Source organism: Electrona antarctica (assembly GCF_951216825.1).
Source record: "Electrona antarctica genome assembly, chromosome: 14".
In the NCBI taxonomy this organism is placed as follows: Eukaryota; Metazoa; Chordata; class Actinopteri; order Myctophiformes; family Myctophidae; genus Electrona; species Electrona antarctica.
The window spans coordinates 21,873,403-21,886,427 of NC_136795.1; the positions used below are offsets into that span (position 1 = coordinate 21,873,403).

At 38.8% G+C, this 13,025-nt stretch overlaps 1 long non-coding RNA gene across 1 annotated transcript; it reads left to right on the top strand.

Moving 5' to 3' along the window:
* Positions 1 to 2,248: 2,248 nt before the first annotated feature.
* Positions 2,249 to 7,489, top strand: LOC306937411. The gene is made up of 3 exons (XR_013791601.1): positions 2,249 to 2,324; positions 6,010 to 6,056; positions 6,994 to 7,489. It is a non-coding gene; the product is annotated as an uncharacterized lncRNA (long non-coding RNA).
* The last annotated feature ends 5,536 nt before the right edge of the window (positions 7,490 to 13,025 follow it).

The following is a 13,025-nucleotide window of genomic DNA, read 5'->3' on the forward strand; positions in this document are numbered from 1 at the left end:
TATTTTGTAAATGTCAATTCAAATTGAAAATAGAATTATACTGAGATCCCCATGCAGACCGTATTCAGTAAATAGGATATGAGTCTTACCACAGACACTTCACACTTTCAGTGAAGGAGGTTTTTGTACGACTCTGTATCACTGTGTGATCGGATAGTACCGACGCTGCTGACAGTAGTAAACTCCTGCATCTTCAGTCTGGATGTTACTGATGGTTAGGCTGAATTCAAGATCACGTTGACTGCCTTGGTAACGACCTGATGTGGAACTTGTATGAAAATCCATGATGAATTTAGGAGGTTGTCCTGGTTTCTGGTGGTACCAGACACAATATTTTTTGATGGCACTACTACTAGCTGTACAGCTGATGACAGCAGACTCTCCTGGCTGTACGGCGACAGATTCTGGAGTCTGGCTCATCACAATGTGAATGTCTCCTGTACATCCTGAAACACACAACATAGGAACGTTAACTCACCTTGTTCTCATAATTATGCTGCTTATGGGTCTTGTATATCTATGCCGAAACTCTTGACCGAATAAATCGATCTTATACCAAAACTGGTTTACTTATAATTCTGGTTCAGCCCTGAATAGAGACACTAGGGTTCATGTGTTTGATTGTTAATGCTGTCTGAACAGTTTCTGAGCCTACAGTATGTCTGCCAAATCTTCCTTGTAACGATATTCATGTTACACCTTATACAACACACACATATGGGAACATTAATGATGTTACAGTAAGCTACCTCTCCTGACAGCTTTGATGCATGAAATAAGGAGCTCAAGGATTTAAGCAGAAAGGTAGTGTTGTGTTTCATGAGTTAAAGATCACTCACCTTGGATGTAAAGGGTGATTAAGATGTACATGCAGATGTCAGACATGTTGCTTTGACAGTATGATCTGTAGCACTGAGGAAACAGAGTCACGCTGCTGGCACATATAAAGCACACTGTCCTCTCTATGCAAATTAACTGTGGTGGAAGAATTACCCAGATGTTTAAAGTAGCAATACCACAATGTCATTCATTAAAAAAAATACTAAATGAGTAAAAGTACAAAAGTATTGGCATCAAAATATATATATACCAAATATATAAGTAACAAAAGACAAGTAGTAATTTTTCAGAATGTCCCTTTTCACGTCTCTTTTCAAAATTTGTCAAAATATTGAAAAATAAGAAAGTATAAAATATGGCTTATTTGGACACACACACACACACACACACACACACACACACACACACACACACACACACACACACACACACACACACAATCAAAGATATTAGTACATGCATTTAACATTCATTTGTCGTGGTTATGACTGTGACAGTAAACACCTTGTAAACAAAAACACAAGATTGTTTATATAACTTTTGTTTGCATAACTTTTACACAAACAAGCAGGTCAGTATCTATAGAATGAGCCTCTCCTGTCCTCCAAACCATTACAAATAAAAACGTATCAGAGTATCTCCACACAACAAGTAAAAGGAGTCAGTCCACAGTTAATTTGCATAGAGAGGACAGTGTGCTTTATATGTGCCAGCAGCGTGACTCTGTTTCCTCAGTGCTACAGATCATACTGTCAAAGCAACATGTCTGCCATCTGCATGTACATCTTAATCACCCTTTACATCCAAGGTGAGTGATCTTTAACTCATGAAACACAACACTATACTTTCTGCTTAAAACGTTGAGCTCCTTATTTCATGCATCAAAGCTGTCAGGAGAGGTAGCTTACTGTAACATCATTAATGTTCCCATATGTGTGTGTTATATAAGATGTGACATGAATATCGTTACAAGGAAGATTTGGCAGACATACTGTAGGCTCAGAAACTGTTCAGACAACATTAACAATCAAACACATGAACCCTAGTGTCTCTATTCAGGGCTGAACCAGAATTATAAGTAAACCAATTTTGGTATAAGATCGATTAATTCGGCTAAGAGTTTCAGCATAGATATAGAACAGAACACACATAAGCAGCATAATTATGAGAACAAGGTGAGTTAATGTTCCTATGTTGTGTGTTTCAGGATGTACAGGAGACATTGTGATGAGCCAGACTCCAGAATCTGTCGCCGTACAGCCAGGAGGCTCTGCTGTCATCAGCTGTACAGCTAGTAGTGCCATCTTAAAATATTGTGTCTGGTACCACCAGAAACCAGGACAACCTCCTAAATTAATCATGGATTTTCATACAAGTTCCACATCAGGTCGTTACCAAGGCAGTCAACGTGATCTTGAATTCAGCCTAACCATCAGTAACATCCAGACTGAAGATGCAGGAGTTTACTACTGTCAGCAGCGTCGGTCCTATCCGTTCACACAGTGATACTGAGTCGTACAAAAACCTCCTTCACTGAAAGTGTGAAATGACTGTGGTAAGACTCATATCCTATTTACTGAATACGGTCTGCATGGGGATCTCAGTATAATTCTATTTTCAGTTTGAATTGACATTTACAAAATCATTTTTTTTGTGATTTTTGTCCCAGAAAAATAAATTAAAAACATTTTCCAAGTCCAGAATAAAAATCATAAATATGCTTGATTTCTGTGTTTTTGTCAGAAAAAAAACACAATTTTGTATTACTTAGTTAATAAGAATTAAGTAAGATATTTTCACAGTTACAAAAAATGACACATTTTACACATTGAATAATTTCACTGAGTGTGTGAACAGTCATACGTATTTAAAAAGTACTAGATCCTTGTAATATATAAATAACATATTAAAGTATTGGTCAGTTATGTGTCATTACAGTGTATGTGAGTGAGTGAAGTCATTGATGTGTAGGGGAGGTTTTTGTACGGTAGTTTCACCACTATAGATCATTGGGAAATTATTCAGTGTGTACTGTAAAAGGTCATTATTGCATCAATTGTAATTGTAATTGACTATACTGCATATTTATTTGTCTTTACTGAACATTTAAATAGAAATAAAGTTGAAAGATGGGTTGTTTTCAGTAAATACATCCAGTCCTGGCTTTCAGTCACCTCTCTTCTCACTTGGTCTTTGACAGCAGGAGGTTTTTGTACGACTCTGTATCACTGTGTGAATGGCCGGGCTTCATGTTGCTGACAGTAGTAAACTCCTGCATCTTCAGTCTGGACGTTACTGATGGTTAGACTGAGTTCATAATCAAATCCACTGCCTTGGTAACGACCTGTTGTCAATCCTGAATTAAAATCGATGATGAATTTAGGAGCTTGTCCTGGTTTCTGGTGGTACCAGGCTAAGTCATCGTCAATGGCACTACTAGCTGTACAGCTGATGACAGCAGACTCTCCTGGCTGTACGGCGACAGATTCTGGAGTCTGGCTCATCACAATGTCTCCTGTACATCCTGAAACACACAACATAGGAACATTAACTCACCTTGTTTCCAGACCTTAGCTGGTTTCCAGCCTGATTCGCTGCGTGATTTAACAAATGATTTAACAAATGATTTAACAAATGATTTAACAAATGATTTAACAAATGATTTAACAAATGATTTAACAAATGATTTAACAAATCATAAAAAGGCTGGAAACCAGGCCACTTAGACCTATATGGGTCTTATAAACGATTATCTAGTAACTATCCCAGTTTGAAGTGTCTACACTTTAACCCTATATGTACTTAGTTTTACCAGGGTCCCCCATCAGGGCACTATACTTGTCCCCCAGGGCACCATGTACTTGGGTCTGTTCCTTTTTCTCTTAAACAAAACTCTTGGCTAATAATAGCCAATCTTATATACCAAACTGTTAGCCCAAAGTAGAAGTAGTGTATTGATAATGCTATATGAACAGTTACTGAGTGTGTACAGTGTATATCTGCTATGTTATGATACACCTTGCAACACACAAGTATGGGAACATTAATGATGTTACGTTCACTCTCCTGACGGCTTTGATGCATGATTTAAGAAATAGTGAAAAGTAGTGTTGTGTTTCATGAGTTAAAGAACACTCACCTTGGATGTAAAGGGTGATTAAGATGTACATGCAGATGGCAGACATGTTGCTTTGACAGTATGATCTGTAGCACTGAGGAAACAGAGTCACGCTGCTGGCACATATAAAGCACACTGTCCTCTCTATGCAAATTAACTGTGGTGGAAGAAGTACCCAGATGTTTAAAGTAGCAATACCACAATGTAGGCCTTTATTAAAAATAATATGAAATGAGTAAAAGTACAAAAGTATTCGCATCAAAATATATATATATACCAAATATATAAGTAACAAAAGACAAGTAGTCATTTTTCAGAATGTCCCTTTTCACAATTTGTCAAAATATTGAAAAATAAGTATAAAATATGGCTTATTTGGCTACTGTACTTTAAATACATCATGCGTGCGTGAGCACGCAGGCACACACGCGCACACGCACACGCACACACTTTAAAGACAAATTAATGTAAAACTAATGCTTTATGAATGCCACATATTATAATACTGCTGTGTTATAATTTCATTACAAATGTAATCAAAGATGTTAGTAGTATGCATTTAACATTAATTTGTCATGGGTTATGACAGTAGTAAACACCTTGTATAGAAAACACAAGGTTGTTTATATAACTTTTGTTAGCATAACTTTTACACAAACAAGCAGGTCAGTATCTCCACACAACAAGTAAAAGGAGTCAGTCCACAGTTAATTTGCATAGAGAGGACAGTGTGCTTTATATGTGCCAGCAGCGTGACTCTGTTTCCTCAGTGCTACAGATCATACTGTCAAAGCAACATGTCTGCCATCTGCATGTACATCTTAATCACCCTTTACATCCAAGGTGAGTGATCTTTAACTCATGAAACACAACACTACCTTTCTGCTTAAATCCTTGAGCTCCTTATTTCATGCATCAAAGCTGTCAGGAGAGGTAGCTTACTGTAACATCATTAATGTTACCATATGTTGTAGCTAGTGTGTAACATGAATATTGTTACATTGGCAGACATACTGTAGGCTCAGAAACTGTTCAGACAGCATTAACAATCAAACACATGAACCCTAGTGTCTCTATTCAGGGCTGAACCCGAATTTTAAGTAAACCAGTTTTGGTATAGATCGATTTATTCGGCTAAGATTTTCGGCATAGATATACAAGACACATAAGCAGCATAATTATGAGAACAAGGTGAGTTAACGTTCCTATGTTGTGTGTTTCAGGATGTACAGGAGACATTGTGATGAGCCAGACTCCAGAATCTGTCGCCGTACAGCCAGGAGAGTCTGCTGTCATCAGCTGTACAGCTAGTGGTGCCATCAACAAATATTGTGTCTGGTTCCACCAGAAACCAGGACAAGCTCCTAAATTCATCCTGGATTATGCTTCAAGTTCCGGTGTAGGTCGTTACCAAGGCAGTGGCAGTGGTAGTGAATTCAGCCTAACCATCAGTAACATCCAGACTGAAGATGCAGGAGTTTACTACTGTCAGCAGCGTCAGAGCTTTCCGTTCACACAGTGATACAGAGTCGTACAAAAACCTCCTTCACTGAAAGTGTGAAGTGACTGAAAAATAAAAGAATACGGTCTGGGGATCTCGATCAGTATAATTCCATTTTCAATTTGAATTGACATTTACAAAATCATTTTTGTGATTTTTGTCCCCCCCAAAAAAGAAGGAAACAAAAAGCATTTTCCAATTTTATTGTCCAGAATAAAAATCATAAATAGGCTTGATTTCTGTGTTTTTGTCACCAAAAACCACCATGTTGTAGTACTTAGTTAATAAGAATTAAGTAAAATATTTTCACAATTACTGTTATGCAATGATACAAAATTATAAAACGACACTTTTACACTACACATTGAAAAATGTCACTGAGTGTGTGAACAGTCATACATATTTAAAAAGTACTAGATCATTGTAATATATAACAAAGTATTAGTCAGTTATTCATAATGCATTCGCTGCAGTGTCATCACAGTGTGATGAGTGAGTGAAGTCATTGAAGTGTACGGGAGGTTTTTGTACGATGGTTTCACCACAATAGATCACTGTGGCTCACGTTTGGTGGAGGAACCAAACTCATTGTCAAAAGTAAGTAGTGATTTTATTGTTCCATTTCATAGATGACTGAAATGACGGACTGACTGTTTGGAATTATATACTGAATATATTTAAAAAAGTGTGATTGAAGAATTTTGTGGAGAAAAGTACAATTTTGTAATTAAAATCACTGAATAATTATTATCAATGAAACATTTACGAAAGATGTGTTTCTTTCTTTCCTAAAGGTTAGCATATTTTACAGTTTGTCAACTTCAATCTTTTATTTGCTCCTATTTAATCCTAAAAGAAAGTGGTCATAAATGTAAAACAAATATAACAGAGATAGTGAAACCTTCTAATATAATTTTAGATCAAAGCTTTTCTCTTAAAACATGTAAATAAATAGAACTAAAACAATATCCAAATAACTAGTTGAATACATGCCTACTGCATGCCTATATACCCACGTGTATTGAGTTAATTTATTTTAAGTTGATAGTCAGCTTCCCCTACAATTTTTGTAATGTCTAGTTGGCGTTGTTTTGTACTCAAGGGTAGGTTGTTCTCATAGATCCTTACCAATATTCAAGAAACATATAAAATATCTTATTTCTTCCTCTCTGTAGATTACATAATTTAGTTTGCGGTGTTATATTTTCTTTTGTGTTTTTGTTGTTGTATTGTTTATTTCCCCTTTTTGTCTGTATTTGTATTTCTTTATTGCACAGCTGCTCCCTTGGTCAACTTGTAGTCTTTTGTATTGTTCTTAATGAACGTTTAATCTGCTTAATCAATGACCTCTTCCATACAGGACAGCATGGCTTCTTCCTTTCCTTGCATTGTATTTTTGTTCTTTGATATGTATTGTCTATGTTTTATACCATGTGCTAAATAAATAAACCTAAACCTAAACCTAGAGAAAAGGGGATGTCTTGCTGTTTTACTACACAATATGCCATAATAACGCTTGCTCTCTTGTCTCCAGCTGGGGTGCCGGTTAGGCCCTCTGTCTCTCTGCTTCCTCCCTCCTCTGAGGAGCTCTCTGCCGGGGACTCAGCCACCCTGGCCTGCCTGCTCACTGGCTACAACCCCCCAGGAGCCCAGCTGAGCTGGGAGGTGGACGGGCAGGAGGCGGCGGCGGCCGGGGTCCTGACCTCAGAGGAGGTGGAGAAGGACGGCCGCTACGGACGCAGCAGCACCCTGACCATGAGCAAGGCACTGTGGGAGCAGGGAGAGGTGTTCAGCTGCAAGGTGACCCATGAGGGAGACACACAGTCCACTGAAATCACCAGGACACAGTGTGGGAAGTAGAGAGACATGTTGATAAGAGAGCTGATGAATAATATGGCTTCATAGGAAAGAAAAGGCAAATAATAATAATAATAATATGTTGAGTAAAGTCTTGTCATAAGTGTCAGAGACGGAGTACTGCTTGTCTACATTTCTTACAACGCTTCTAAAACTCACTAACTGTTGCTATGTTTGTGTGTACAGTTCTACAACTCAAAGGTTTAGGAAAGTTTGGACACTTCAATCAATCCATTGTCCAGAAATCAATAGAACACAACATCACATCACAACAACACATCAAGATAACGGTTGATTATAATGAATGTCATTAATACCGTATACGCGTATGTAAACTGTGGGCTGTGTAGAGGGATGCTCTGACTATACTGCCTTGGCTCGATGCTTATGAAAACGAATGGCCTTCATTGAAAAAAAAGCAAATAAAAATAATAAAGTAATTTAAGTAATCCTTTTGTCATTAATTTTTACTGTAGCGGACGTAGAATACGAGGTCCGCTACAGGTCAGAATTTTCAATAAAGAACGTCTTTCTTATACCCATGGTGTGCGGGCTCCATCCAATACCTACATTCATTTTTACTGTGACATTGTGGGATGCAGAGATGCAGAGAGAAACATACAATAAAATGACTGTACTCACTGTGGGAAGAGTCAGAAGATGTCGGTGATAAAATAATGTCAATAATGTGGTTTGGACATGTGTGCATTGTTTGAGTTGTTCACACATAGTTCAACTCAAACAGTATCTGGCCAATGCTGGCCAATCAAATACAGTATTATATAAGGTTTTATGCTTTATCTGCTGGGATTGATAAAGCAGTAATCTGATTACAGAAAAAAAAGAGAAAGAAACGAGATAAACGTATTCATTGCAATACTAGATTGCGTGTAGACAACAAAGTTATGGCATTCAATATATAAAACATGCCTCTTCTATTACATTTTCCTTTATCCGTCAGTGCATTGTCCCACGTTTGAACAAACGCAGGTTCATAGAAGACACATAGGATCAGAACATGACTCGTTCCATGAATGATTAAACTCCCTGATGGAGTGAGTGCTTGCTTGGTGTTGTGAAATGCAGAAGACCCTCAGTCTGGTTCTAACCGGCTGGGCGGTGTGTGTGACAATTCAGTTGAAGTATTCCTTATAGGTAAGCCGGCAGGCCCGGGAGAACCAAGAACGCGACACAGAGACGGTAGGTATCACGCTACAAGTACACAAAGTGTATGACACAGTCACACACAGGGACGTGACAATAAGATATCGCTCTGGATTAAGAGCATCTGCTAAATGCCTAAATTGTAAATTGTAAGATATGAGACATAGAAACGTGACATGATATGAACACGGCCGACCTAACTGGCATCACTGACATCTAACAGATGCCTTATCGTATATCTATAAAGAACATGCAAGAAAGCTGTACTATCACGTATCAAGTACATAAACACTGTATCTAAAGTTCCAGTACATAGACTTCATTAGATGTATACATGGACGAATCGCAACACGTGGTGTCTCTGAGGAAACAGCAGAACACCTGGTAGCACTGATGCTCCATTCCGGCCACCACTGTACGGTACCATGACTATGCAAATCAAAGACTGAAGGCAAATACAGTTCAACACTTTATACATGTGATTCCAGGGCTTGACATTAACTTTTTGAGGCACTTTTTGAGGCACACAAAAGTCACTTGTCCGGAGCACGAGCACTCACATACTGTAGGCCTATTGTACATTTTAAACTGTAATTTGGTTTTACTTGGTGAATACTTGTTTGAATATTAGGTGAATATTCTAAGTTTGCAAGTTAATAGCCCTAGATTAGAATGTCTATGATCTTACACATATTTCATATATTGCAAATACACACCCAATAATGAATTCCTAAGACTTGGAGTCGTTTTGGGGACTATAGTTTCATTAAAGTTCTAAGACTAAAGTTCTGGCAGAAAATGAGTATTTAGTCAAATATCTCCACTTTTCCATGCTGTGACGATGTGCTGAACACGTTGCTCGGTTCTCTGTACAGGTGGAGTCCGTTTGTCTTTTATTGATTGATTGAATACTTTATTAGACAGAAATACTTAATGTAAACAGCATGTGGCACAGTAAGGCAAAAAGGATAACACAAAAAAAAGTTGTGGGGACTTGTTTCCATTGTGGCCCTATGTAGGCCTATTCAATTCATCAACATATAGCCAAAAACAGCAGGAGTTAATGACACCTCCTTTCGATGAGAAGTTACGTTAACCTCCCTTCATGGTCTAGATGTTTTTTTAGGCCAATTTCCCATGTTTTGATGGCAGAGAAGTAGTAGTAGTAGTAGTAGTAGTAGTTAGCCTGGTATCCAGCCTGCTTCGCTACGTTCGGCGGATTTTTTTTTCTCTCTTCGCTTGAGAAAAAAAAATCCGCCGAACGTAGCGAAGCAGGCTGGATACCAGGCTAAGTAGTAGTAGTAGTAATGAAAATGTTCCAAAGTTTGTTCTGAATTTGGGTAAAAGAGAACATAGTTTCTAGCATTAATTCCTGTGGATGTGGATCATTCATAAGCACCTGTTCTGCTAAGAACATGATTATCATGAAGTCTCTTCAGTATGTGGACCTATTCTGGTCACAGGAAAACCTGGTGAACCTTGAAGATGCAAATCTCAGTTTGATTCCCCCGGGACAGCTAACATTTAATTTAGCACCGTTTCACTCTTCATTGAGCAGATGCTGAAGTTTCATTTCTGTAATGATTTATAAATGATACTCTATCTATCCTCTACTTGATACTGATACTGCCGTCATATTTTACAGTAAAAAACAAGCTTTACTTGATTTAGCCATCTTGGTGCAAGTCAGGGTTTTTTTTTTACCAGTGGTGGAACTTAAGAAATACTCTGATATTTAAGTATAAGCTTTGGCTTGCAGAGCCCGTAGGTTTTGAATAATGATCTACAAAGTAACTTACTACTAAGTATTAAGTATATTTTAAAGTGGACATCCTCCAGTAAAGTAAATGTAACTTAAAATAAGTATGAGTAGGCCTACGGTATGAGTATACGAGTTTGTATTTATTTTTTCCACCATTGGTTTTCACTTCACGAGATTAAATCATAATTGAGATAGCCTATCCCACGTCATAAAGAAATATGAGATTAAGTTCAAATCATGTAATATGAGATTAGATTAGATTTGATGAGAAATGCAAATGTTTAAACTGTTGTAGAAGTGCTGTATAATAATAAACCATCTGATGAGTGGACATGTGGTTAGAATGTCTAGCCTGAGACAAGGATTGTGAGGTCAGGGTTCAAAGACCTGGCCAAGTTATACGGGGGGTTACCTAACCTACACTGTTGTATAAATGTGTTCCATATGTCTGCCACCATGTCCTTGCGTCGTTCTGACCTGTGTTGTTTTTGGCAGCAAAATTTGATTTTAGTTTTAGTCATAGTCTTTTGAATAGTTCTCATTTAGTTTCAGTCACATTTTAGTCACCTGGAATGTTAGTCTGGTTTTAGTCGACTAAATGTCATGCAATTTTAGTCGACTAAATCTACAGTTGATTTAGTCGACTAAAATGTCTTTTGGCGGGCCTTGATGCCACGTACACTTGCTGAAAATAGAAGATCTACAAGCTCACAACGCGGCGCGTTGCGACGCGTTGTGAGCTTGTAGATCTGCTATTTTCAGCATGCAACCAAGTGTAAAATGACTCCACTAGTCTAGTTTTTATTTCTTGACGAAATTGTCGATATATTCAGCCTTAGTTTTAGTCACCATAGCAGTTTTCATTTGGTTTCCATTTTTTGTCTTAGTTTTAGTCGACGAAAACAACACTGGTTCTGACAACCCATTATTCCGACATGCCGTTGGTTCGACTGGCCTCATTAATAACCCTGTCTCTCCCTAACCCATATGTTGCGTTCACACGGGCAGATGCACCAAGTCTGTGTACGTATGTCTGTAATCCATCCACGTAACTCGAGAACCTGTTCGCCCCACCGACTTCACATTCGACACACACGTTCCACACCCCCACAGGGAGTGCAGTGCTCGGTGTCGAGTCGGTCGGACCCACGGTTGTCCAGAACCGCCACAAAAGGCCTCTGCCCGCCTCTGGACATGCATGCCAACTTCAAATTCGACACACGAGTGACGAGTCCCACACCACCACAGGGAGTGCAGTGCCCGGTATCGAGTCGGTCGGACCCACGGTTGTCCAGAACCGCCACAAAATCCCTGTCGGACCTGATCACCCCTATATATCCATTTATGGAGCAGGCACTCTGACATCACAACACTTCATATTTGGGCATGCCTGACACAGAATTCCATAGGAATAAAGGGACACAAATACAAAAATCTCCATTATGGGCATAAAAGGGACACAGACAGATGGGTGGAACAGGTACTCTCATGTTGTCATAAAAGGGACACAGACAGATGGGTGGAACGGGTACTCTCATGTTGTCATAAAAGGGACACAGACAGATGGGTGGAACGGGTACTCTCATGTTGTCATAAAAGGGACACAGACAGATGGGTGGAACGGGTACTCTCATGTTGTCATAAAAGGGACACAGACAGATGGGTGGAACGGGTACTCTCGTGTTGTCATACCTGACGAAGACCCGGAAGGGTCGAAACCAAGCCCCCAGTAAGGCTATCCAACGTTGAAGCTACCACTACCTACTGGCGAAAAGTGGAACTGCAGCACGTTCATTGAGGTGGACAGATGTTATGACGTCATGTGCGCATAACGTGCGTCATCCCAGGACCTCAAATTTGAGGTCCGGACCTAACTTCCACTCACTCGAGCCATTGAGTTATAATTGTACTTCCGGCAGTCTTCCGGGTGCTTCAAAACGCCACTGAGCAACTTCCATCGAAATTAATAGAGGGGGGGGGGGGGGGGGGGGGCCTAACACTCCAGTTCGGTCTCTATCATTTTATTACTCTATGGTCGAAACGTAAAAGTATCCTGGGAGCTGATATACAGTGTGCGGACATGATACATCCCTTCTTTCTCATGGGACGGGTACTCTGACACACGGGTACAACGGGTATTGCATAGCCGGGTGGGGCATGGATCTCCAACTTCCATCGTTCCACCACTCTACTGCCGGGCACCGGTCTAGATGACTCAAGTAGGCCTACGGTACAATTTCCAGGTATTATACATAATACTTAACTTGAGATTTTCCATATTTCTACTCCACCGACCACCTCCATCTCAGATGCAACCATTGTAGGCTACTTTATTTTTTATATATCTTTTTAACTCCACTATAATTATTGGAAAACAGTAGCCTACAAGTTATTTGTATAGAGATTAGCATTACAAAACAGTACTATAGCCCTTTTTGTAATTCGCTCTGGACGAAAACACGTTCTAAATGCCTAATTTATTCATTGTAAATATTATTTCAATATTAATTTTACATTTAATTAAACTACAAGAAAGAACATCACATTTAAAGCCATAAGAAAAACAGAGAAAACACCCGATGTAGTATGAATCCACCCACTCCTCCTGATGCCTAAACACTAATGAAACACTAAACACTAATGAAACACTAAACACTAATGAAACACTAATGAAACACTAATGAAACACTAATGAAACACTAATGAAATACTAAACACTAATGAAATACTAAACACTAATGAAACACTAATGAAACACTAAACACTAATGAAATACTAAACAC